The sequence below is a fragment of the Triturus cristatus genome, chromosome 7 (genome assembly GCF_964204655.1).
Source record: "Triturus cristatus chromosome 7, aTriCri1.1, whole genome shotgun sequence".
Taxonomy (NCBI): Eukaryota; Metazoa; Chordata; class Amphibia; order Caudata; family Salamandridae; genus Triturus; species Triturus cristatus.
The window spans coordinates 1,040,887,303-1,040,915,024 of record NC_140590.1 but is presented as its reverse complement, the minus strand read 5'-3'; the positions used below and the strand labels follow the sequence as shown (position 1 = coordinate 1,040,915,024).

The following is a 27,722-nucleotide window of genomic DNA, read 5'->3' as shown; positions in this document are numbered from 1 at the left end:
TTAGACTGCGTTAGAGAGGGGGCTATTTTGTTACGAAGAGAAAATTTACCAATATCTTGCCAGGTATCAGAAGAGATATGAGCAGTAACACTATGATCAAAATGATGTAACCATTTTTGCTGTGTGACAGTTTGGGAAGGGAGTGTAGAGGACGATAAAAATTTGTAAATCCGAGACGCAACATGACCAATCCTGATCCAAAGCTGAAAAAGCGTAATCATAGGGGAAGAAGGATGAAGGTGTACTTTAGCAAGTGCAACCTTAATCTTAAGAAAAGTATAAAAATCTAAATTAGATAAAGAGAATTGTTGAGCAAGGGATGAGAAAGGGGAAGGGTCATTGTTGGAATCATAGAGATGTTTAACAAGTGAGACACCTTTCCCAGCCCAGTAAGACATCAACTCAGGGTCAATATTAATTTTGATTTTAGAATTGCGCCAAATAGACGACCATCTAGTTTTATGCAGTGGAATTGCTACTCTCTTATCAACCTTACGAACCGCAGCAATAGTGTCTAAAATAATAGAGCGAGAGAATGGAATAGAAAGGGTGTTCGTGGTTAAAAAAGATGCAGTCGGCAATGGGGAGGCCAGTTCCTGTTCTATTGTCAACCATGCTGGAACATGAATAGATGGAGAAGAAAACCAAAGGGCCCCCTGGGACGCCAGAAAAGCAGTTTGATACTTCCCCCAATCAGGAAAATTACAGCCACCCATATCATAAGATTTCCGTAAAAATTTATAAGCAATCCTAGCCCTTCTATCATTCCATAAAAATTTAGAAGTAAGCAAATCAAGTTCATGAAAGAAGGAATCAGAAAGCCTTACTGGAAGCATAGAAGAAACAAAATTAATAATAGGAGTGATCATCATTTTAAGAGTCTGCATTCGGCCCCACCAAGAAATATGCTTCGGAGACCAATTTTCTAAAAGACGTCTCACTTTAAGAATAGTTTGGGATTCATTATAAGTAGCCGTAGCATATAGGGTGGAACAAAAATAGATACCCAGATATTTTAGCTGTTTAGATTGCCATTTAAAGCCCGCCGAACCCATATGAGAGGAGAAGCAGTAAGCATTTAAGGGAAACATCTCTGTCTTATCTTTGTTCAGAGTGTAGCCTGAAACTTTTGAAAAAAGAGAAATCGTATCCGAAATAGCAGGGATGGCCAGTGCAATATCATCGGAAAAAATGAGAACATCATCTGCATATGCAGCTGTTTTAATCTGCTGAGACCCAAAAGAGAACCCCTTAATATCTGGATGCGAGTCAATCAACCTAAGGAGAGGATCAATGGACAACAAAAATAAGAGAGGGGACAAAGGACACCCTTGTCTAGTACCCTGACAAAGGTTAAAAAAGGAAGACGTAGCACCATTCACCCGTATGTTAGCCCTAGGTCGGGAGTAAAGAGACATAACCATACGAATAAAGGAATCACCAAGATTATGTGCACATAGAACAGCTCTTAAAAAAGGCCAAGAGACCTTATCAAAGGCCTTTTCAGCGTCAAGGGCCAAGGCCGCCGCCGGAGGATTAGAACGTTTGGCGGCACCAAGAATATGACAAAAAGTACGAATATTGTCACGCGCAAGACGCCTCTTTACGAAACCTGTTTGGGAGGGATGAACCAATTGAGGAATAAAGGACTCTAAGCGTTTAGCCAAGATTTTAGCAAAGATCTTAGCTTCCATGTTAAGAAGGGAAATGGGACGAAAATTTTTGGGATCTGCGTGATCCTTCCCTTCTTTGGGGATAACTACAATAGTAGCATCAGCCGCGGAACCAGACACAGAACCATCCTTAATAAAAGCATCAAAAACGGATTGGAGTTTCGGGACAAGCACGGGAATAAAGGTTTTATAAAACGCAATAGGATATCCATCAGGACCAGGAGCTTTACCAGACCGAGTAGCTTTAATCGCGGAAATGATTTCATCAGAAGTAATCGGACAATTTAATGAGTGATTATCTTCCTCCGAAACAACTTTCAAAGGAACCGACTTCAAGAACTCCTGACATTGTTCAAAAGAAGCTTGAACAGATGGGGTATATAAAATTATTATAAAAATCGCGGAAAACCTCAAGAATTTCTGCAGTTTGGAATTTTTTCTTACCAAGCTGGTCAGTAATAGAAGGGATTTGGAAAGTATTACAAGAAGATTCCTGAAACTTTAAAGTGGCTGCAAGAATCTTGCCCGCACGATTTTTTAACAGCAGTCTCTTAGATTTCTGAGCCTGCAGGCCAATATGAGCTCTCTTAGTGACGATAGTATTGTACGAATACTTTAAATTCTTAATAGATTGGAGGCAGGTCTTATCCTGAGAATGTCGGAAAAGGGATTCCTGACGTTTGATCTCATCTGCTAAGTCCGTGAGTTCCTTTTTAATGGCTGCGTTTCTCCTTGACATACATTTAATGACCTGACCACGGAAAGTACATTTAAAAGAGTCCCAGAGAACAACAGGGGAACTGACTGACCCAGCACTCTCAATAAAAAAAGTCTCAATGTCATTGGAAAACTCTCGCACCAAGGACTCATCATGTAAAATTTCTGTGTTTAGTCTCCATGAACGAGCTCGTGCCCTAGGGACAAAGGACGTAAGAGTAAAGGTCACTGCGGCATGGTCAGAAATTAAAATAGGGTGAATAAGCGGAGAAGAAGAAGATTGAACCAGAGAAGAGTGAACCAAAAGATAATCAATGCGTGAAAAGGACGAATGAGGGGAAGAAAAAAAGGAGAAGTCACTACCAGTGGGATTATGAAGACGCCAAACATCCTGAAGATGGGTAAGAGAGCACATATTAATCATTTGTTTGTGTGCTTTAGGGGGACGAAAGTTAAAGGCAGAATTCCTATCTAAGATGGGATCCATTGGCAAGTTAAAGTCACCACCTACAATAAGATTACCAGAGTGAGGTGTATCATCGAGCTTTTTGGTGATCGCATTCCAAAAGGACGGGTCATCCTTATTGGGGGCATAAATATTCATGACAAATAGGTCAGCATTACCATTGGACACCTTAGATAGTAACCAACGTCCCTCTGTATCCTGTTCAGAGGAAACGATAGATAATCCAGAGTGTTTAGAAACTAAGGTAATTACCCCATTTCTTTTACCACAAGCATCCGAACAAGAAACATCAAAGACCCACTCTTTCTTCAGAAACAACGCCTCCTTGGCAGAGAGCTTTGTCTCCTGAAAAAGGACGAGATCCGAAGAAAGAGATTTACAGTAGTCCAAAATCTTTGACCTTTTAACTGGGTGATTTAACCCTTTAACATTAAGGGAAAGTATATTTAGTCCAGACATAGAACCATTATCAGGAAAAAAAGATAATTCATATGTGACAAATGAAGTGCAGCAACCAGGAGAGCCAACCAGCAGACATCAACAGCCAACACAAAACAGGGTGAGACCAAAGAGGAAATCTGAAAAGAAAAAAGGAAAGAAGAGGAAAAAGAAAGCAAGAAAATACACAGAAAGAGAGAGAGAAGGGCCCATACGGCAGGTCTGAAAAAGACCAAATTCATACAAGGGGGGACATGGGAAAAAGAGCGAGGGGCCAACAAGAGGAATAAGAACAACAGCATAAACAGCCCCAGAACAGTGCATAACTGATTATACATGTTTAAAAGAAAAACTATCTAAAAGCTAAGAACTGGAATTAATTATAACATTTTGGAAAACAAAGCGAAATGAGAGACTATAAAGGCAACACGTTTGACCAAGTTAATATATAGGTATCAACTAAAATGAAACCTGGAGAACGGTAAGAGCAGGAAAGAGAGAAAAAGAAACAAGTGCAGGCAATAAGAGCTGGTGGAAAGTGAACTAAAAGGTAACATTACTATTAGGTAGAGCCAGACCAAAGTGGACTCCATCAAGAGAAAAAGGAACAAAATGAAGAGAAAAGAAGAAATACATTCTAAAGCATACTATATGATACATTATGGGAAAAATAAGTGAAACATAATAAAAAACGGTATATAGTATCCTATTAATATAACAATCAATGAATCCCTGTGGCAGCTAAATAAGAGAACTAATACTATATATAAATATGTAAAATCTATATACAAGCTTATAGATAACTGTCCATGAGTAGATAAAGCCATATACACACAAATTGGCAGAATAAGGTACGCTTGCCTAAGTAAGTGAACATGTAGGTAAAAAAGGCATAAATCTATCAAGTACAAAGCATCTATAAAAAACTAACCTACTCGAAAAAGATACTTAATAACACATTGTAAACAAACCACTCAGTGAAAGATCAATAAAGTAGGTATAACTAGCAACTATATGGACGCCACAAAGTGACACTAAATATAGCCATAAATAAACATCTAGTAAACATATATGATTAAAACATCTAGATAAACCATACAGCAACACGTTAATAAAGCAAAGGAAAAAACAATGGCCTACTCCATAAGTACGGGATAACAAGAGACAACCATGAGGCAAAAAGACCGACCACAAAAGGATAAGATAAACCAAATTTCACATCAAAAATCGACGCACATACCGAAGTCATACAACGGGATAAGAAAAGGACCAGGACCTAATACGTCGAGAGACAAACTGGGGAGGCAAGGAGTAACAGGACGACACGCGAACAGAAGTGAAGACAAGCCATCAAGAGATGCTACCACAAAAAATTGAAAGGTTTATACAATAAAACTAACAACAATAAAGACCATTACACCATAACGATAACAAGGGAGCACCAAGAGACGACAAAGACACACCAAAACCAATGGACATAAAGACCACCGCGCAGATCTAAAAGCAACTAGACTTAATAGATCTGACAAAGAAGAAAAACAATGCAGTATGTATAACCGCATCAGGTGCCAGAAGAACCAGGAACATGTGAAGCCACCGTTTGAAGATCCATCTGCAACTCCATCTGATTATCCAAAAACGAGGCCAAATCAGCAGGTTCGTCAAAAATTCTGACACGACCTTTGAAAGTAATGCGGAATTTTGAAGGTCCAGCAAAGGAAAAGGGGATATTCATCTCAGATAAACGCTTCCGGAGGTTAAGAAAGCCCTTCCTCCTTATCACCGTGTCCCTGGCAAAGTCTTGAGAAATTGAGATACGATGGCCATTCCAAGAAACAGCTCTAACCTTCCGCATATGAGCCAAAATCTGCTCTGTATGTTGATGACGCAGCGGTTTAAAAATTATCGCTCTTGGTTGCGTAGCAGACTTGGGGCGAAAGGTGGGGACACGGTGTGCCCGTTCCAGTTCAAAATCTTTATGGAATGAAATTTGTAGTGTAGATGGAATCCATTGATAAAGAAACTCAATCATGGAAGATGCATCTTTCTCAACATCCTCTGGAAGACCAAAAATACGCAGATTGGATCTGCGATTACGATCCTCTTGTTCAGTGAGGTCTTTCCTCAATGCTGCCATAGAACGCTCTATCTGCGTGAGAGATCTAGAGTGCTTTTGCATGGTATCCTCTGCGCCACTCATCCGTGCTTCTGTACCTGAAACACGAAGGGAAAGGGCCTTGAAATCATTCCTGATGGCTAACACCTCTACCTGCAGTAAATCTGTTTTAGTCTTAGTAGACTGCACAATTTCATAGACCTCATTAAGGCGCGTCAGGATGGACTCAAGAGTCGAATTAGTGTCTTTTGGAGCCGACTCAGGTGTGGGGGATACCTGTTTGGACCTCTTAAGAGATGTTTTAGAGTCCTTAACATCTTTAGCATTCGGTGAAGGGGCCATATTCTCAGCCATAGGGCAAACCACCTCAACAGGAACAGAATACACCTCTTCAGATAGAGTGAGAGCAAGAAATGCCAGGGGCTGTAAAACCCTCAACGTGCGATAGGAAAAACGAGCAGGAAGGAATAACGCACTTGCAGCAAAAAGAGCCGAACAGTGAATATGGCAGGCGATCCCGGTCAGGAAAAAAAAAAACACCTCACAAAAAAAATATCATGTGCTGCAGGAGCAAATAGGCACACACCGACTTCGAAAACAACCAATATAAGCATAGAGCAAGGAAGCCTCACATAAGGAGGTTACAGTGACGTATAGTATAATAGCAAAAACCTCAAAAAGTTCTCACATTGGGCAGCACTGCAATATGCGGCAGAAAAAACAAAATAAGCACAAAAAAAAGTGAAAAAACGTCACCAGTTCCTGTATGACTCCATTCCTGACAGGATAGTCCAGTAGCGTCGTCGTGTAGAGGCGAGAGTAAAACTCCCTCAGAGAAGAAACAAAATGGCGGCCGCTCGTGAAATCATGGAGCGCCACCCTCAAATGCCGATATATGGACTCTGGCCACTTTCCACCACCAGAAAACTCCCTCGTAGCGTACACGGCAGTTTCACAGGCAAGAAATCATCTTCTGCGCTGAGCGGGGCAATCCTCAGCGACAGCAATATCTCCGTCAGCCCTCGCTCTTTACGGAGCTCAAGCGCGATCCGCCATCTCGCAGCGGCGCGCAAGCCACGCCCATGTCCACTGCATATATCAATTAAATAGAACAATATAAGCACATCCTAGCACAGAGGTGCACTTAGGTAGTATGGAAATCTCGTTTTAATGCACATTATAGGAAGAAAAAAAAAAAAAAAATATATATATATATATATATATATATATATATATATATATATATATATATATATATATTACTGGCACATGTAATGTAAAGGGAAAAAAATTAGCAAAGTTACGTTTTGGACCACCGTCCCCTACACTAAAAAGCAGTTATTTTTAGTTGGATGTGCGCGCAATCAGAAACAATGACATCACTCACAGTGCAAGAGTGCTAAATGGGCGTCAAATTTACAAAATAAGAGCAGCCCGGCTCCAAGTTGCAGCTGCCGAGCCCTTCGAAAAACTTTAAGCAACAACAAAAAAAAGAAAACATTGGTTACACGCAGGGGGAATGGAGGCGCAGCAGGTGTGAAGGGATCGTGCTAATGAGCAGCAGTAAGCAGGGAGAGGCGAAAGAGCAACAGAAGGGGTGCTGATAAAGAAAAACAAAAGCAGAAGGGGTGGAGATGGGTGGGCAAAGAAACAGATAATCAGGAGGAAAAAAGGATTGTGAAAAGGGCAGGAGTGTGGATGGGGAAGCAGCACACAGAGGAGAGGGGAAGAGAGCAAAAACACACAGGCACTCCCCATAGAGTGCTAAAAATAAATGAACAAAGTAGTTCCCTTAATGTGATATAAAAGATTCATAACTGCATGTTAAAATAAAAAGATCCTACAAAGTAGGCACAAAAGGTACACTTTCACCGAGTTAATCTGGTGGTTGTGAGTTTTAATGTTTTTTTAATAATACATTAATAAGAGGGAGAGATGGCTTCACCTGCATCCATGTATGTCTTCTCTAATCTCTTTTAGCTGTGCGAAATACTGATTTAACACCAACTTAACACATACTTTCAGAAAGTAGACACTGTTGTAAAAAGTTTGCTTGCTGGAAATAAAATGGTTTCTTTGAAACATTTTCAGTGGTCTCACAACACTGGGAGCATCACTCCTTTGGCCTTCCAACAGCTCACCCTCATGAACTACTGCTCCATCCTCTTAACAAGAAGTATTGTTGGGCTTAAGCACCCTGGGTCTCGGAGCTTAATGTCCATGCCTATTATGTATAATGAATACAATTTAAACCTTGTGAATGCACTTCTCACACTTTACCGAAGTACGGTTTGGGATAAGTACCATGGGTCACTAAACTTGGCACCCATTTCTACAACTCACAAAAAACTCACAAAGAACACAATCTAAACAGAATAGTCCTGCTGAGGAAAGCAGAAGTACGAAGAATCCGAGTTAGGAGGAACGGCGGTGGCATCCGAGTCCTAAAAAGGGGAAACTCGAAATTTTGAAGCCTGCTTACGTGCTGGGGGACTCTTTCGCTGCTCTGCCCTGCGGTCCTGCGTTGTTGTCGCCGCTACTGGTCGACTTCCTGCTGCGTGTCTCCCCCGCCGCCGCTACTGCATTTCGCGGCCGAGAGCGGGGGAGACTACAATCCCCAGACTTCTTTGCGGGCCCTGACGCCACCTACACGCCCGGAGGCGCACAAAAGACCGCGGCTCCCTCTGGGGAGCGGGAAACTCAAAATTTTGAAGCCTGCTTACGTGCTGGGGGACTCTTTCGCTGCTCTGCCCTGCGGTCCAGCGTTGTTGTCGCCGCTACTGGACTCCTTCCTGCTGCGTGTCTCCCCCGCCGCCGCTACTGCATTTCGCGGCCGAGAGTGGGGGAGACTACAATCCCCAGACTTCTTTGCGGGCCCTGACGCCCTGACACCAACTACGCGCCCGGAGGCGCACAAAAGACCGCGGCTCCCTCCGCGTCGCGGGACGCGCGCGGGCGGTGCCGGGCTAAGCCCGGGCAAAGGGCGGGCCCTCTGTAGCCCTCCGGAGCCGAGGGAGGCCGGGCCGGGCTCTCCCCCTTGACTTTTGTCCGTATTGTTCTTATTCCAATGTAATTCGCTTTGGTTTGTTATTCAGTGTTATTTAGTGGTTTTTATTGTAGTCCTTGATTCGATCCCTTTCGTTTCTTTGTACGCATTACTGTAGTGGCGTACAACATTTGTTTTACTAACATGGCTGATTGCGCTAATAAGGGTACCCTTGATGGTTACTTATTCAAAGTCAACTCGGGACTAGATCGTGAAGCCACTCTTGCAGAATTAAGGGCGAGGCGACGCAGCTCTATCGAGCTCATTAAAAGCATGCCTTTATCCACGGCCCCTCTCCATGTAGTGACTTCCCCAGACCCGAGTGGATCTCCTTATAAAGAGACTTCATATCTTTCTGGTAATAATGACTCTCAAACATTTTCTAGAAATTTAATTTCTGTTGAGTCATCTAATGATTTGTCCCCAATTGTTTTACCTGTACCCCTTAGCCTAATTACCGAACCAGTTGTATTGAATGGGTCATTACCACAAGTTGCTAAGCCTTTATCTCTAAAGGTTAATTCATCTAGGCAATCTAAACTATCAGGCCCATTACCTAGAAAAAGGAGGAAGATGGACTCTGAGCTATTAAAGAACAAGAAAAAATCCAGTCGCAATTCTGATCTGGTTTATAATGGCAAAGACTCTACTCCCTGCACTGATAATACATCTTTCTCCGGTTTGTCTACATCTCGCTCTGTAAATGATCTAACTATCACGGAGCTACTGGGTAACATAGATCAGTTATTGAAATCTTTCATGCTACCTATTGTTGAGAGCTTAAAAGCTATTGAAAATAGGCTAGAGAAAGTAGAATTTCTAATGGGTAATAATAGGGAGCCAACTATGAGTTCTGCAAAGCCAACTACGGTGTCCCCTACCGTTTCAGTTTCTGCTGCTTCACCCTCCATTGCATTACCTCAAGAGCCAATCTCTCAAATTAATCCGAGTATTAACAATGCAACCAGCAATAACGTAGGAGGAACTACAATTCCCAAGTTAAAGCAACCTATTATTTCAACCAGGGACAGAGATCCCATGAGAGAAAATATTTCAATGCAACAGGGTCCAACGTGCGATAGAAAAATTAGCAATACAGTTCCAATTGCAAAGACACGTGGGCCTTTTTCTATTGACTTGCCACCAGAAGCTGTCCCTCTTGTAGTTGTTCTTGTGGGTGTTCCAACTCTAAAGGGTGATGTAACCGAGGGATACTCGCAGCTAAAAAATAAGGTGATTCACTGGCTCGGACAAAATCGCCCTCTCCCCTCGTACATCAATGGGGAAATCTTACATGTTAGGCGCCTACCCTGGCTGGGAACTACATCAAAGAATATAAATGGGGACATCATTTTAATCAATTTTAGGGACCCTAGAGCTGTAAGTCTTATTCTTAACTGGCATACAAATCTTACAAGGTCTTTTATCACCACTTGGGAATTAACTTACTTTTACCCCAGATCCCAGGCAGCTTTTACTATTAATCCCGGGGCTTTACTTTGCAACCAACCCAACCCTTCCATCCCGCTCAGAAACCGCTATGAGGCATTAGCAAATCTTGAAGACGTGGATTGACTCAATAACCCCAAGGCCCTGTCATTGGTCCCTGACGAGCTATCTCCTGACTTATTTCCATCTTTTAATGAGTCAAGAAACTTAGTACCAGAAGTAAGTGCAGACACTTGTATTAATCATCTTATTGTCCCTGATTCTTTACCATCTGTCAACCTCTTGGCTGACATTGAGGTTATTACGGGGAATTTACTCTCCTGGAATATTGCTGGGTTGTCCTCTAAATTGGAATTAGAGGATTGGAAATGTTTTGTTAATAATTTTGATTTATGCATATTCCAGGAGACCTGGTTGTGTGAACCCTCTTTTGTACAGGGATATTTGAATTATTTTGTGCCTGCATTAAAGGGCCCAAGGGGGAGACCTATGGGGGGTCTAACTATATGGGTCCGCCAGAGCCTAAAGATAGCTATTAAAGTTGTTGATACTAACAATCGAGATATCCAACTAATTAGAATGGACCTAGATAAACTAGGAATGTTAGACATTTATAACGTCTATGTCCGGAGCAATAGGGGGGGGGGGAGGTCCGAGGCTTTAGCAGCCTTGGGTTGCCTTCTTGACATTCACTCCCCAAACAACAACATTGTCATTGCGGGTGATCTCAATAGAACATTTGAACCCCTAGTCAATGAAGATGATCTTTTTGGAGACGAAGAGGACCGGCAATGGAGAGTTCCTAAATTGGAGCTTACTCCGGTTGTGCGCTGGACCGATGATGTGATCGGTCTAAACGCCCTCTGTTACGAAAAGGGCTTAAGAGCTCTAAATGGAAGGACCAGTAGTGACAGAAACGGGACCAGCACATTCGATAATGGGCGTTATCATAGTAGAATCGACTATGTTTTATGTAGTCTTAAACTATGGCCCATGATCAGCGACATGGAGGTCGTTAGGAGGACAGAGAGTGACCATAACCCCCTGTGCGCAACTCACAAATGGTGGTCCCACATCAATCGGCACATAGGCCCTTCTGAGATCGCCCCTCCCCTGATCATTCCAACTAATGATATGCATAGATTAAGGTGGGAAAATATAGTAATAAATCATCAAGCCATTGCTAATATTAGTGGCCAGGTCGGTAAGGCAATATTGGCTATTGAGCACTCTAACTCACTCAGCAATGGCTTAGATATGGTAGTAGGAATACACAATACCCTCTTCTGTACAATCAAAGACTACTTCCTTAAACCTGTGAAAAACAAAGGAGCCAGAGCCCCAAAACCTGCTAAGTGGTATAATGACCAGTGTAGGGAAGCACGACTAGCTTTAGGTTATGCCATCAAGGGGGGGCAATCTGTTGTAATTCAATCTGCTAGAAAGGATTACAAAATGAGTATATCTAGGGCAAAGAAAGCTTGGGACGAGCGCAACTGGTCCGAGCTAAAGTCAGCTAGTGACAGAAGGGATTCCCGGCTGTTCTGGCACATTGTCAGGTGGGGAAACTCGGGTTTTCCCGAGCCCCCGCACAACAATGTGCCAGAGGAAGATTGGGTAAAAAATTTTAAAAATCAGTACGCTGAGCCAACTAATGCCGACCTGGGCTTGGAAATTAGTGTAGATCAACCCCAAGAAATTTTTTTTTAGTAATGCTGAAATCATGATGGCCCTTAACTCAGTGGCTTGTGGACGTGCTCCTGGTCTCGATGGCGTGCCAGCTGACTTATTCGTTAATGACAAAGAGCGCTGGTGCAAGTACATTCATCTTCTTATGAATGCTATTGCACTAGGTGCAGCGGTACCAACATCCTGGCAGGGTGCAGTAATTATACCTGTCTTTAAGAAAGGCGACCGGTCCCAGCCGGGTAATTATAGACCTATAAGCCTCATAGACACTATTCAAAAGGTTGTGGGGCGTGTAATTGTTAATAAGCTTCTAGACTGGGCGGAGGAGTCTAATGCCCTTTCACCCTTTCAGGCAGGTTTTCGTCGGTCCACAAGTACGGTGGACCAGGTCTTTCGATTTACCCTGTTGCAATGGAGGACCGTTGTGCTGGGTAAGGGAAGTTTGTATGCGGCCTTTGTTGACTTGCGGGCCGCTTTTGACCTTGTTCCTCGGTCTAAGCTATGGTCGGTCCTCAAGAAGCAGGGTCTTCCAAACGAGTTACTATCCCTGATAATGAGGCTTCATGAATCTAACTATGCAAGAATCCAGTGGGGGGGGGGATTAGGCTCGGTAACTGCGGACTTCCCTGTTGAGAGGGGAGTTCGGCAGGGATGTTCGATGGCTCCCGTGCTTTTCACCTTGTATATTAATGATGTTGTTGCCCGCATGCTTTCAGCACAAGTGGACGCCCCTTTTTTAGCTGGGACCAAAATCCCTATCTTAATGTTTGTAGACGACACGCTCATCCTATCTAAAACCCCTAGTGGCCTGCAGCATGCCTTGTCTATTTTTGACCAATTCTGTGGGGAATACGGCTTAGAGGTTAATACAGCCAAAACAAAGCTTATGATTTTTAATCCCCATTGTAGCTTTAAATCTAAAATTACCTTGAATGACCGCCCGCTAGAGGTAGTGAATACTTTTACATATTTAGGTATGCATATATCTAGCGAGAAAAGTTGACGGCATCACATTGATATTGCTACACTTAGACATAGGCAATTGTCTGGTGCTATTTGCACAGAGCACAGAAAATCTTTAACCAAACCTGTAAAACCTGCCTTGCAGATCTATGAAGCAAAGGCTTTAGGCTCTGCACTGTATGGTGCTGAGCTCTGGGGCTTTGAGAAGGTAGTTGCACTTCAATCCTAGGAGAATAAATTCCTTAGGGCTATAACTGGTGTCCCTAAAAACACCCCATTGTTGCCCCTCAAATATGATTTGGGTAGAAGAGCAGTTTCAGATTTGGTAAAGCTTCGCCCGATCTTGTATTGGCGCAGGCTATGGACGACTCCTGTGCTCTCTCACTACGCCGAGGGCTTCTTAGATATTATACGATCTGATGTATACCACAAAATTGGATGGTTAAAATCACTTAAGATATCCCTGACTGAGCTTGGTATGTGCTCTCTCTGGGAAGATCCGGCGAGAGCAATTTTTCCATCTAAAAGCATTTTAAAGAGCACTTATTGGGAATTGGTTGCCTCCCGGCACTGGAGTAGCTCCAGTGCTGGCTCTATGACTGGAGTATTTTTAGAGGCCAAGATGTACCCCTGCCTAGAACCCTATTGGGATACTATAACTAGGCCTAGAGAAAGGAAGCTCATTTTCCAACTCAGAGCAGGTGCTCTTCCCCTCAAATCATTGACAGCTAAGTGGGTAGGTGGAACTTGTGATAGCTGCCCTGTCTGTGGTACCAATAAAGAAACCATCGGACATTTTTTATTCTCTTGTAAATCTTATGCGGTACAAAGGCGCATATGGTTGTCCCCGATGTGCAAAAACCTAGGGACAACCAGTAGTATTGTTGCTTTGCGTATTATATGCACCAGCACTTTGACTTGGATTTCAGTAGCCACCGCAAAGTATTTAGGATGGGCATGGGTGATTAGACAGAGATTGCTAGTCATTTGACTATTCTCTAGACCAGGCAGAGACTGCTAGTCTTTCGACTATTCTCTGCTATGTTATCCTCTTCTGCATTTTTTATCTTGTATGTCATTTTAACTTATTTTTACCTAAATTATTCTATTTTTTTATGTAACTTACCATTGCTAACAGAACAGTACGTTCTATCGGTATAGAAACCAAGTCAAGAAACTTAAGAAGTATGTTTTTATCTGATGTTACTGATTGGAATTTAATTCTACTTTATATTGTTGTATGTACTTGTTTTTTTGTTACTGTATTCTGCTTTTATGAATGAAATTCGAATAAAGCATACTTTGACTTGACTTATAAGTTACCGGCTCACAGGCAGATTTGAAGTGGGCTGCAGTGTGGGAGGCTGGCACCACTATCGCTAATTTAGTTTCTGCCCTCGATAAACAGCAGCCTTCACAAGCATCTAACCCACTGTGTAAATGACACCAAGGAACTAGATATGATTCAGTGCGTAGTATGTGCAAGTATGTGGGTCAAAGTGTGTGAAAAAGGTTGCCAATCCTTCACACGAATTCAGGAACTAAGGGCCAGATTAGAATGGCGGGCAGACTTATGTCCGCCCGCCAGCCTATCGGGGATCAGGACCATCCGACAGGCTGTTGGCAGTCCGGCAGTAGGCAGTACGATGTGATTGCCACCACGGCAGTCGCAATGCCTATATTTTGCATTGCGGCGAGTGCTGCTGGCTGCAGCACCCGCCGCAATGCAAACAAGCATTGACATAGCAAATAGGTCTCGCCTTTGGGACCTTATAAGTGTTTAGCCATGCAACAGTTAATGTTGTTGCACCGAGGATATTGTGCTGCATAGCTAAATACTTATGAGGTCCCAAAGGCGAGACCTATTGGCTATGCCAATGCTTGTTTTAATCCAAGTCTCCCTTTACCGCTTCCATCACCTGAAGTCTAAAATTATCCTTGCCTCCTTTAACCTCTATGCACTCCATAACCATAAAATTGGACTTCCCTCACATTACTTCTCCTAACCCTAAACTCAGCCTTACCTCCACTATCAATCCAAGACAAATAGAAAGAAAAAAAGCATTTGCAATGCAATAGTCTCACATTTGCGAGAGTTTAAGCTATTGGTATTGTAAACGGCAATGTCTTTTATTTATTTGCTTTGATAATTCACACATAAATAAACGGCATTGTCATTTAAAATGCCCATAGCTCTAACGCTGGTAAATGTGGGACCAACTGCATTTCAAAGAAGCAGCCACCATTGTCCGGTGCTGCTTGGAAAGTGAAAGCGCTGAATGTTGCAGAAAGCATGTCTTGCCTGCAGCAGGAGAAACTCATTACAGAAAATAGTGCTTACCGAATAAAGAAGACGTACCGTTGTAACAACCAAATAAAAGGGGCAGTCCTGAAGGGAGGTTACAAAGGAAGACAAGGTGATACTAAGGAGGGACTAACAAGCCTATCAACTAATCAAAAACAAGCATTTACAAAGGACAATGACACAAGCCAATGACAAATATGGGAGGAGAGTGGGCGGGGCTTCAAGTCTATACTCGAATACAGCATACCTCACAGAGTAGCACATGCGCTGCCCAGGCTCGATCAAAAAATGCCAATGGCTCTGCTGTACAACTGAAATCTCCACCAGTGTGTTACACAGCTTACAAGCACAAGAAGTTAACTCAAGAAGTTAACTGCCTTAAGATGCCTGATATGTTGCTTTCTTCCAAACACTGTAGTTTCAGAAATGTGAACACCTTGAAGAGCATTTGGTTAACAGTTCTCCTTAATATAAAAAAAAAACATGTTTTGTATTCAATAATCCTTTCAACCGCCCAGCAACATGAGCACAACAATGTTCCCCAAGGGAAAACGAGTAAACCCACAATTCTAACTCCCTGGAAGCTTGTGGCCGAATTACAGAGGTTGTTTTTTTTTAGGGAAATGTACGTCAATTAGAATATAGGTCTCAGTGCAAGTGGCGCAAGGCTCAACAACTTAGCTACAGTACAAGGAAATGAATCCTAGATATTTGTGTGACTGAAGAATCGTCGGTAAAATGCCCTCTTGCGCCGGAAAATGACAACAGACTGAACCTGAAGTAAGATATAGTCCACACAATAAATGAGCCTCGTCGATGCCCTGCTTAATAGCTGTAGCACCCGCCAGCAGAGTGTTAACCTCACCTCCCTGCCCACACCGCTGGTTCCCACACTCGGATCTCCCCGTGGCCTAGCACAGACTCAGACGGCTTCGGTAGCCGCGCAAACCCGCCCAGGCCCCCAAAGAGTTTGGAAAGAGCAGCGCCAGCTGTGAACATAGCTGAGAACTGGAAACACAGCTGTCACCGAAGGCCTACTTGGCTGGAGGGGGGACCGGCAGTAATGAAAGACAGGCACCCGTCAACTGCTACACCCGAGGCCCGTTTCCAACAAAAGGGCTCGCGCGCCTCTCGGTTGAAGAAAGCAGAGCTTTTGTTGAGGTCCAACGTGCTAGGTTCACACAATGAGCGAAAAATAATAAAGCCCAGTTGTGGCGGCGCCAATGCCCTCAATTGTCACCTTGCCCCCTAATGTTTACCACTAGAAGGGAAGCCCATCCTACGGTGATGACGCCCTCTGTGGTAAAGGACGCGGTGTGCTCTATTCAAATGCGCACAAATAAAATGTAATGTATAGCGCTCCGTTGCTTCCTGGCTAGGTGGGCGCTATGTAATATCAACAAACATACACAGAGTAGCGAGGATATGGATGAAGTGTTTTAACCTCGTAATGGACATTGCACAATGCTGCACAGGGTCCACTTCACATTAAAAGGCGCAAGCTTGCTATTCAGAAAAGAAACGGGGGAACATAACATTGACACCACAAGACTGGGAAAAACCTTTCCTACAATAAAGCAAAAGCGAGGCTTTGAGTCAACCTAGGGCAACAGCGCGTTGCAGAAGCCAGCATGCTGGGGAACGTGGGCCGTTCCAATGCAAACCCTTCCCAGAGTGCACTGCTTCGAGAGGAGCTAAAGAGGAGAGAGGGCGCCTTCATAGGCATTTGTATGGAGCACTCACCCTCAATGGCCGTGCGGCGCTGGTTGACTCTCAGAAGGGCAGACGTGTAGCGAGGGGAGGGAACAGTGAACACCCAAGCTACCATTTTCAATTAGTGCTGGTAAGCCGATGACACTTGGAATACAGTTTACAGAGATGTTAAAAAGATGCAAGATATTGTTGTGCCAGATCTAAGGCGGAAACTGTTCGTCATTGGCCAGTAATTCAATGAAGTCTCCCACACAGAATACAAATGCCAGACACAAGTGGCCTTTAGACCCACAAGATGACATTATTCCATGGGGTTAGCCGAGCTTTCTCCAGAAGTGAAATGCAGCAGCACAGGTTTAGTGCTGAGAGGAAAAAATACTGACTACAGGTTACTAGGACTCTAGAATCGCTAACAGGTTTTATTTTTAACTCTTTTTCTTCTAACAAAAAAAAAAGCGCTAGACAGTTTGCAGCATAGGTGCTAAAACGAATACATTATTCACCCAAGGACTAAACAAATAACCACGTTTTAAACACATGCTAATCAGTAGAGAATAAAGATAGTGTTGCATGCTGAAGATACTTTTTAACACCAATAACCCTCATCTTTGAAACACTGCTAAGAAAGAGGGCGCACACAGAGTGCTTCAGACCTTATAAAAACAAGCGCGCGCGGGGGTGGGGGGGGGGGGGGGTTAGTGTGGCCGAGAGCTGGCAGCGTTTCCCTTGCGGGAGCGAGCGCAATACTTGCTACCATATGGCGCTGCTCGCTCCCGCAAGGGAATCGCCAGACGTGCACGCGTTGCCATTGGTAGCAATGCAACGCGTGCACGTGTTTGCCCGCAAAGCTGTACCGATGACTAAAGGTCTCTCCTATGTAGCGCATGCGCGCTGCGTAGGCGAGACCTAAAAAGGGACACTGTACATGGCCCTACACTACATGGCATGCTGTGTATGCCACATGGTGCAGGGATATAAAGGAGGCAAAACCATAGGTGCCCCCCAGGCCCAGTGTCTGGGGGCCATGGGGTAAGGGGGGGCTACTAGGGGCCCCCAAAGTCCCTTTCCGCCAGCCTTTTTGTGGCATGTTCATCACCATGAAAGGGCCGGCAGAAAGGAACATCGTAATGCCTTAGGCGGTGCCTGGTAAGCATCGCTGCCATTGTAGGCATTACAGCCCCCGACCGTCCGCCCGCCATCCTAATGTGGTGGGGGGTATTCTTTCCTGCGATGTCGGTGGGACTGCCACCGACGGGCTGTTGGTGGTAGTCCCACTGTCATCGTAATTGGGCCCCAAGACCCAGGAATTAAAAGTGGTTACCTTGTGCACATTTCAGAAATCCAGATAATTTGTTTTACACAAAGCCACAGACTGCCTGCAAAATCCCCTTACATAAAAGGGTGAGCAGTCATAAAAAGTGGACCTTTAGATTAATTAATTACAGCAATGGTACATGATCTTGGAACTACTGAAATTAGAATAATTCAGGCTAGACAAAAATTACAAAAACACACACAACGAATAACATTTGTGGATTATGGTATATACTTAAATGTAAACGAATTACATTTCAGATTTTTTTGTATTTGGAATTGTTATTAACAAAGGGCAGACTGAAGACATAAATGGAAACATTAAACCTGTCGGGGACACATGCACATTCTTGGCTAGGTTTCGACAAACTTGTCCGCATCTGCAAGCATTAACATTCCTGTTCCATAATCTGATCAATGAAAGTAATACAGAAGACGCATATGATGACCTTCTTGCACAGATAAGCACTTTCGGTGACCACTTCTACAGACTAAGAAAAATGCTTATATCAGCACAACGTTTAATCAGAGCAGAAGTAGAGAAAAAGCCGGACAAAAAAAATGCATTTGTCATAATGGCAAGGATAACCCTTACAAAGCCTGCTCTTGGCAGGTGCCCCTTCACAAAGCAGCCATCTTTGGCGTAACTTAGAGGAAGATTTCATCATTCTGCAACCAGCTGGTTTTACAGTAGAGTGCAGTACCCCCTCAAGAGAACGAACACACGTGCACCAACCTTGCGGCAAATGAACAAGCACATGAAAAGCAATAACCCGTTCTCACGAGAGCTTTCAATGTTTTGCACCTTTTCAGTCACAAAAAATAAGCAAAGGGCAGCAGACAAGGAATTTTACATTCCGTTCCATTTTGACAGCATGTAATGTGCAGGGTCCATCGGGTGCAAATGGCAGCTCGTCCACGTCTGCCAGTCGAGACAGATTGTGAAAAGGAGGACCTCTTGCTCTTTACTGGTATCGCCAAAGCGTAGAGCATTTTATCAATAGCTCATTAGCGCAGAGCTTATCTAGCAAGGCAATGAATCCGTGGGGGGCGTTTGCCTCCCTGACAGCCCCCACCCTCCCCAAATCAGGCGTGCGGGCTCCCAAACGCTGATCTTACCTCCTGTCTCCCAGCAGAAGATCTCAAACATCCGATTGCTCCTACGTGGCTGCCAACTCAAGCCAAGTGCAATATACGAAAAAAATAGAGAGGACGTAAGAAAGCTGGTTTGAAACTGAATGACAGTCAGAGCGGCAGCAATAGGAGGGTCTTTGTGGTAGTACTTCACATAAACCTCAGTGATTGGATAGTTAAAAAGCCACGCCCCTAACACGAAAGCCCACCCATACCCAGTAAAACCGCCCCTTCTGCTGCACCGGAAGAGACCGCCCTTGCGGCTGCACCGGAAAAGGCCTCCCAGCTGATCCGGAAGGCATATGTGAGCTTTATCCGCTGGTGCGGTCACTCGCACCTTTTAACGCAGCTTTTCGATTTAATAATCTGGGAAATGGGTCCCTTATCTGTTACGCGGTGCTCTGCCTGCTAGAGAAAGCCGCGCATCTGGGGAGTAGGCGTCATTCGTGCGGGTCACTGCCCCCTGTCTTACTAATGGAGATCTCGGGTTCAAAGAGCATGGTATTGCAACAAATGAGTTTCTGAGGGGTTGGGAGTGCTGGGTTAGGGGCTATGTCGAGGGGGGGTTTCGTCGTTAGGGTCGGGTCTATTGGCATGTATGCCTAGGGTCACTTCAGCCTGTGAGAGTGGCACTTCGTGACGTCACGCCACTTTCAAGTTTCGATGCCTTCCCTTGCAGGCATTCAGCAATAGTTATACATATTTATGTAGCGCGGACTTTACTCAGTAGTAATCGTGTGCTTCATAGGAGAAATATTTTGTTACATGAAAGTTACAGACGGTTTAAGATATAACCTATGAGTTGCTGAGAGATGGGCTTTGTGGGACACGGGGTAAAGGGGGCGGGTTGAGATAGCAGATGGCAGTGTGCATGGCCAGTGAGGTACCTTTCTTCCTTGTTGGAATTTAACCTTTTAACTGCTGAAGCTTTCCACCCCAATGCTGAGCTCTTTTAATGCCTTTTTTTCGGGTGCTTTCGCTTATGCCTTCATAACTTTTTTCCTCTTAAGATGTCCATGTCAAATGTGAATCGTTTTTTCCTAACATCATGGGGATTCTAAATCAATCAATCAATCAATCAATCATAACATTTGTATAGCGCACTACTCACCCGGAAGGGTCTCAAGGTGCTTGGGGGGTAAGGGTCCGCTACTGCTCGAACAGCCAGGTCTTGAGTTGTTTCCTGAAGGCGAGATGGTCCTGGGTCAGCCGAAGGTGGATGGGGAGGGAGTTCCATGTCTTGGCCGCCAGGTAGGAAAAGGATCTGCCTCCGGCGGTGGCTCTTCGGATGCGTTGTACGGCGGCGAGGGCGAGGCTAGTAGACCGTAGCTGGCGGGTGGGCGTGTAGAAGGTCAGGCGGTCGTTGAGGTACTTGGGGCCCAGGTCGTGGAGAGACTTGTGTGCGTGGGTGATGAGCCGGAACGTGATCCTCTTCTTGACGGGGAGCCAGTGTAGGTCTCTAAGGTGGCCGGAGATGTGGCTGCGTCGGGGGATGTCCAGGATGAGTCGGGCGGAGGCATTCTGGATGCTTTGGAGTCTTTTCTGTAGCTTGGCTGTGGTTCCGGCGTAGAGGGTGTTTCCGTAGTCCAGTCGGCTGGTGACGAGTGCCTGGGTGACCGTCTTCCTGGTTTCGGTCGGGATCCATCGGAAGATCTTGCGAAGCATGCGTAGGGTGTGAAAGCATGATGAGGAGACGGCGTTGACTTGTCTGGTCATCGAGAGTGAGGAGTCCAGGATGAAGCCCAGGTTGCGTGCGGGGTCTGTCGGCTTGGGAGTGGTGCCCAGGGCGGGGGGCCACCAGGAGTCGTCCCAGGCGGAGGGCGATGGTCCCAGGATGAGGACTTCCGTCTTGTCTGAGTTCAGTTTCAGGCGGCTGTTCTTCTTCCACTCGGCGACGTCTTTCATCCCTTCGTGTAGGCTGGTTCTGGCGGTGTCGGGGTCTCTGGTGAGGGAGAGTATCAGCTGGGTGTCATCGGCGTAGGAGATGATGTTGAGGTTGTGTTGGCGTGCGATGGCTGCAAGAGGTCTCATGTAGACGTTGAAGAGGGTGGGGCTGAGTGAAGATCCTTGCGGAACGCCGCACATGACTTCGGTGGCCTCGGATCGAAACGGGGGGAGGCGGACTCTCTGTGTCCTTCCGGCGAGGAACGAGATGATCCACTCCAGTGCCTTCTCTTGGATGCCGATGTTGCTGAGGCGTTGGACTAGGGTGCGGTGGCAGACAGTGTCGAACGCTGCAGAGAGGTCCAGGAGGATGAGTGCCGCTGTTTCCCCGTTGTCGAGCAGGGCTCGAATGTCGTCGGTGGCTGCAATGAGGGCGGTCTCTGTGCTGTGGTTGGCTCTGAAACCGGACTGCGAGGGGTCCGTTCGTCTATTGTAAATGTACCTATGGTTGGTAGATTACCCTAGAGGGGATGAGAAATAGACCAAATATATCTTTTTTTTGTTTTGTTTGGGGGTGTGGGGTGACTGCTGCTCAAGAAAGTGTATGTTTTGTCTTTTAAAATGGCTTCAATAAAAGGTTTGCTGTGCTAAAATCGCCATTTTCCCAGCTTTCAGGAACAAGCTGAACTGAATAAATATTTTTTTACCACACTTTTCTTAGAGGTAGCCCATTTTCGAGTTTTTATTCTTTCAACGTGTGGTCGAAACTGGTATGAATGAAAGAAATGGGAGATCCTGGAAAGCTATAGATTTCTGAAAAGAAGACAACATTTTTATTTCAGCAAAAGTTAATCTATGTAAATCCCCTCAAGGATGAATATGAGTAGAAAAAACAGCTATTTGTGACGCTTTTATCTGTAACTTCTTGTCATGATGGCTGAAAGCAGTATAATTATGTCCTCTAGACACTTTTGTTCACAGGGATACAGTGGGATTGTAGGTTGTCCCAAGAACCCGTGGTACCCAGAGCCAACAACTGAGCTGCACCTTACAATGGTTTATCATTCTGCATAAAACAATTTGTATGCTAAAACATAAAGAGAGAAACAAGGTTATGAAGGGAAATGTCTTCTTTTTTGTACACCGGCTTACGTTTGGAAGTCACAAATACAGAACAATTCAATTGGTAATAACCGTTTTACTATTCTGTATTCCTTCCAGTGTCCTGATAAAAACAGCATCTCACTTATATGGCTTGGCTTAGCACCTGCAATACAAAAAGCCCCAAAACCTGACATGGAGACATCATATTTCACCCAGGAGAATCCACACATATTTAACAATACGGGTAGCTGTGGATTTTGCACACACATATTTAACAATACGGGTAGCTGTGGATTTTGCACAAACAACAACTGCCCAGCAGGAGTTCGCTGCCCGCTGCAGATGTCAAAGGCCATGTCTGGTGACTGACAGCCACAGCTTTTGCTGTGCATAGCAAGTGGTGGACTCCACTGTGGGTTGGGAGCAGTACTTGGCCACATAAAAAGTCTGAATTGATCCATTGCGTTAAACATCGTGAAGTGTGCTTATGTCTTTTGACTGTTACAGCACAAGTATAAGTTAGAAGGTGAAGAAAGGTTTGACTATTCTGAAAGAGTGGCTCAATATCTGCTAGGACAGAAAGCTCAACAATTGTGTACCCACTGAGAGTTCTTCATTTTATCACAATTCCCTAGAGGTGTGCTGTGAGGTCAAGGGGGCACCCAAAGTGAACTCCACTGTCGGAGAGTGGCTACTGCCCACTCTTCCGTGGCTTTATGAGACTTGTGGTTTTGGTGCGGTGAATAGTAAAGAAGCAGGCCATTTTACAACACTCTTTAGGTTGCGCTACATGCTGGTCTACATATACCTGGTCCACATAGTCTCCCCTAACTGTGGTTCTTTTTTTCCATATGTGTGCATCCTGCATGAAGGGTGTATATGTGTCTATTTGTGCTGTGAGTGAGTGTGAGGTATGAGTGCATGTCTGACAGTCCATTTTGGCTCCATGTGCTCGTGGCAGCCCAAAGTTTTTGAGGATCCTGTGCAAGGCTTCTAAGATCTCTGCTGAGCTGGAACTCCGCACTTTTGCATTCCTTTCCATCCTCCTCCTAGGCGTTGACTTCCTTAGATGGTTAGTTTCTTAGCCAGATAGATTAGGGTCTTCGTGTGACGTGTCTTGTAAATAAGGCAGGCAATGTAGTTCCAGGATGCTTCTCGCTTCAATCAGTAACCAGCTTAGCAAATCAGGATGGTTGTGATGTGTTTGTATTTTTCTGAGTCTGATACAAGTCAAGCAGCGGAGTGGATGGCTGCTGTTAGAGGAGTGCAAAATGGTTTTTCGGTATCTCATCAACAAGTGCATTTCCGTAGTCTATTTTTATATTACAAGAGGTTGTGCGACCTGTTCAAATTTCTCAGATGAAAGGAAATGTTTCATACTTGTAGTAATTTGAATTGAATTTGTGCTCCTTTGACTATGTTGTGTCTGGAGGTGAAGGTTATTGTCCAGGTAAAAAAACAAGTGATTGTGTGCAGTTTACAATGGTTGGTAGGCACTTGAGGTTGTTGTTGGCTATTAGCCATGTTTTAACTGATGTAGAGCTGTTGGGGGGAGGGGAGTTATCAGTAGAATTCTGATGTCTATAGATTTAGTTTTGGGAGGTACTGGGACATCCATGATTCCATTTTAGTTGGTGTCAGAGTGAGGAACTCTGTCCATGAATGAACAGATTTTTAGGAACAGTTGTGTCTTGTACACATATGAATTGTATGAGATGTTGGAGTTGTAAAGGAGGTTCCTAAAGGATGCCAGTAGAGGTTGAGAAGGGTTGGGAGACAGAATAGAGCCTGGAGACACTTTGTGTAAGTGGCATGTTGAAAAAGGAAGAGTTGAGCACTTTTATGAATTGAAAATGATAGTGTAGGTAAGAGATAAACCATTGGAGCACAGTCCCATTCTGATTTCTAAGACTTTAAGTTGCTTAGGTGGTTGACTGTCAAACTCTGCAGAGGTTAAGTAGGCATGATTCTCCTTTATCTAACATGAGGAGAGCATCATCAACAATATGTAAAATAGCCGTTTGGGTACTGCAACATGTTCTGAATCCAGATTGAGAGTGATCAAATGTATCATCATAGATGTATTGTTTAGGTTGGGATTCCAGACAGGTTTTAAGGGCTTGAGTCAGATAAGGATGTTGTGAAACGAAAAGTTAAAAAGTTGTTTATAGGTTTTCCGAGTCAGACCTTTTTTTTCTAGAATAAGGGTAACTTGACCAATTCTTAGAGCGTTTGGTACTGTACCTCACATTAGCTGTGCATTGATAAGTTTAGCCCAGGATGGTTCCAGAGGAGGGCTGAATTCTTTCATGATGGAGCTGGGGATGAGATCAGAAAAGTGAAAGGAGATTTTCAGTTTGGCCATATTTTTCCACAGATCAGTGTGTGCAATATCTTTGAATTTGTACCTGGTGGCAGTGGACTTTGGGGTTTTAGATCATAAGTGGGGAAAGAAGGTGAGGATGGGCAACTCAATTTGTTTGGTTTTGTGTTAGTTAAATGATTCCAGGCAGTTTACCTTTTGGCAGGGTCATTGCTGAGGAGGCCTTTGTAGATTGTTCAACAGCAAAAAATTTGTATTTCTTTTTTTTTTGTTGGTATGGTTGATTTCTTGCCATATGTATTAGGCTTTAGCTTCAAGTTCTTTTCCTGTAATTGTTCCTTTCCATTTAGAGGTTCCCTAGGTTGGGCATAGTGGGATATTGTCTTCATCTTTTTTCCGCTAGTCTAGCAATCTTTCTGTTAAGATTGAGTTGTCTGTTGAACTATTTTTAGCTGAGTTTAGACTTGAAAGGTTTCAGTTCTAAGGGAACCTCATCACTGACAATTATGGATATGGAGTTTAGATAACTGCTCGTCATGTTTCTACTTCTTGGGGTAATGGGATGGTAGACAGTGAAGTGATTACTCAGGCGTGTGGGTCTATTGGGTTGGTGTTTGAGAAGTTTCTGGCCCATTGTTTCTTGTGTTGGGGTTGACTATTAGAGCTCCTTTTAGATGCATGGAGAGAGCGAGAGAATGAAATTAGCAGTGGTCAGACCAGACTACTGTGAATGGGTTTTAAATTTTTATCTGATCTTTGCTATCACAAGATCTAGAATTGTGCCTTTCACAAGAGTAGAAAAGGCGGAGAGTTAGGAGAAGTGATTGCTTGGGAAGTTGTTTAGTTGCGAGATGTGCAAGTCATTGACCTAACCCTAGGGTTGGTTAAAGTCTCAGAGGGAGATGTGGTCTGTTGAGGCTGACAGTTTCTCGATTAGAAGTTTTGGTATTTGTTCTATGAACGGGCGATTTATCCCTAGGGCGTGATAAATCAAGTAGAATGTTGATCGAAGTTGAATGTGTAGATAGGATTTCTATTGAAAGGCATTGAAAAGTGTGGAAATTGTTACTTTTGGCTGTTAAGCAATTGATGGAGATTTTGTGAATGATTGCCAGCTCTTATTGTCTTGACCCTGTGCAGGTAATGATGAAGTAGTTGGGGGTAATCAAGACATCTATAAATGAATGAATGAATAAATGAATGTTGCATTTGTAGAGCACTGCTGTTGCTCCGAGTGGAGCATCCTGGCGCTGTACGGCAATTGAAATGGAGTTCATAGCACACATGAACAGAGTCAGTTTTCTAGATAAGAGAGAAGCACAAAGATCCAGGTTTTCAGTAATTTCTTTAAAAAAGTTCTAGTTGACTGGATCTAAAATGGCTAGGAAGAAGGATCCACGCTCCAGTCCCAAGGCCGTCAAGGGATTTACCACCTTTAGGGCCTCATGTAGGAAGCCAAATACCGGTCGGTAACGGCCGATTTTCGGTAATTATACCGTTACCGACCGGTATTTTGGCTTTTGAGATGTAGGGGGAGAATTTCATGATTCGGTATTTACCAAATCGGTAATATTACCGATTCGGTAAATTTACCGATTCGGTAAATACCGAATCATGAAATGAGATGTAGGGGGAGTGTGTGGTGGGTGTGGGGATTCGTTATTTACCACCAACTAAAGGTTGGTGGTAAATGACGAATAGGTGACAAAAGGCATTTTTGTGCACGTTTAAGTGTGCAATGTGGCAGACATACATGCCCTTAGGGCATGTATGTGCGCCACATGTGCACACATGGCCGAATCAGGGGTGCAACAGGGTGTCAATGTGACACCCTGCCACCCTTGCATGTGCTCCTCCATTACCGAATCGGTATTTACCGATTCGGTAATGAGGCATACCTTCCCATCAATGGGAAGGTATGCCTCATTACCGAATCGGTAAATACCGATTCGGTAATTACCGTTTTTTTCCGATTCGGTAATATTTACCGACTCATTACCTACATTGCATTTACCACTTCATAAATACCGAATCGGTATGATTCGGTATTTATGAAGTGGTAAATGCCAGCCCACCTACATAAGGCCCTTTGTCTTGTATCTAAAGGTAGGAGGTTTAAGCAAGTTTGCTGATGAAGATCTGAGCGTGCGAGCGGTAACATAAGATGTAAATCTGGAAACAAAATATTTTGGACCTGATGCTCTGAAGGCTCTAGAAGTGATTAGCAGGATCTTGAACAGTACTCTTTTATGATTTGGTAGCCAGTGCAAAATGTTTAGAGCTGCTGAGGCCGAGGAGCGGCGGGGCAATTTCAGTACAAGACGAGCGGCGCATATTGTACTGTCTGAAGCTCGCATAGCACTTGTTTGGTGGCACCTGCATACAGGCTATTTCAGTAGTCTAATCTTGACGTAATTAGTGCGACTGTCTTTCTTGCTGAGCAGGGGATGAAGTCAAACAACTTTTTCAGAGATTTTATCAGATTGAAACACATCCCTGCCACTGCGAGTGCATGTGGGAGGAAGGAGAGAGTCGTCAAATTTTACGCCAAGGTTTTTACCACCTCAACGGTATTGGGTGGGGAAGCAGCTTCAGGTCACATAAAGCTGTGTCGAAAGGGTTTGAGTTCCCTATTAGCATGATCTCCGTCTCATCTGTATTACATTTAAGATGGTTGAGTGCCATCCACCGGATGACTTCTGTTAGGCATAGCTTAAAGTTGTATTTTGAATCTGTTGAATCTTTATCTAGGACTAGGATCAACTGTGTGTCATCAGCATACGATATTAAAATATGATATCATCAAGATGAGTGGGGCCATGTAAATATTAAGTAGTACAGGGCTAAGAGAAGATGCCTGAGGTGATGGGTCGTTCAGTTGACAGGGTCCTAGAGTAACAGTTTGCCTACGGTCGGGAAGGAAGGACTTCAGCCAGGCTAGGGCAAGATGGGACATGCCACAACGTTTTAAGCCATGTAGTAGTAGATCATGTGACATGGAGTCGAATGTGGCTGCTGCGTCCAACAGGATCAGTACTGCATTCTTCCAGAGTTAAGGGTTTATTTTAAAGTATCTGTGATTTCTAATCTTTATTTCTGAAGTGGTGTGACTGCAACAAGCTTCCAATCTGCAGGGCCTTCTGCTGTGGCTCGTGAAGAGTTTATTATCTTATTAATTACTGGATTTACAATGTCCACAATGGCATGGAGAACAACAGGCGGGCAGGCATCAAAAGAAGAGCCAGGTTTACATGAGAGAATTGTTTGACCCGTCTGATCAAGGCTAATACTATGAAAGGCTTGGGGGGATGGTCCTCTGTGAGAAGGAGATGTCGGAGTAGTGCTAAATGTTTTGGATGTTTTAAATTTTTTCTTAAAAAAAGAGAGA

General features: G+C 44.1%; 1 protein-coding gene across 1 annotated transcript in view; it reads right to left on the bottom strand.

Annotated features, from left to right (window-relative positions):
- Positions 1-19,189, bottom strand: part of LOC146811059 (sideroflexin-1) — a 291,428-nt gene extending 272,239 nt beyond the window's left edge. Inside the window, exon 1 of the mRNA XM_085618095.1 lies at positions 19,009-19,189. The gene's annotated coding sequence lies outside the window, so the exon portion shown is untranslated. The remainder of the gene's footprint in view (positions 1-19,008) is intronic.
- Between the last annotated feature and the right edge of the window lie 8,533 nt (positions 19,190-27,722).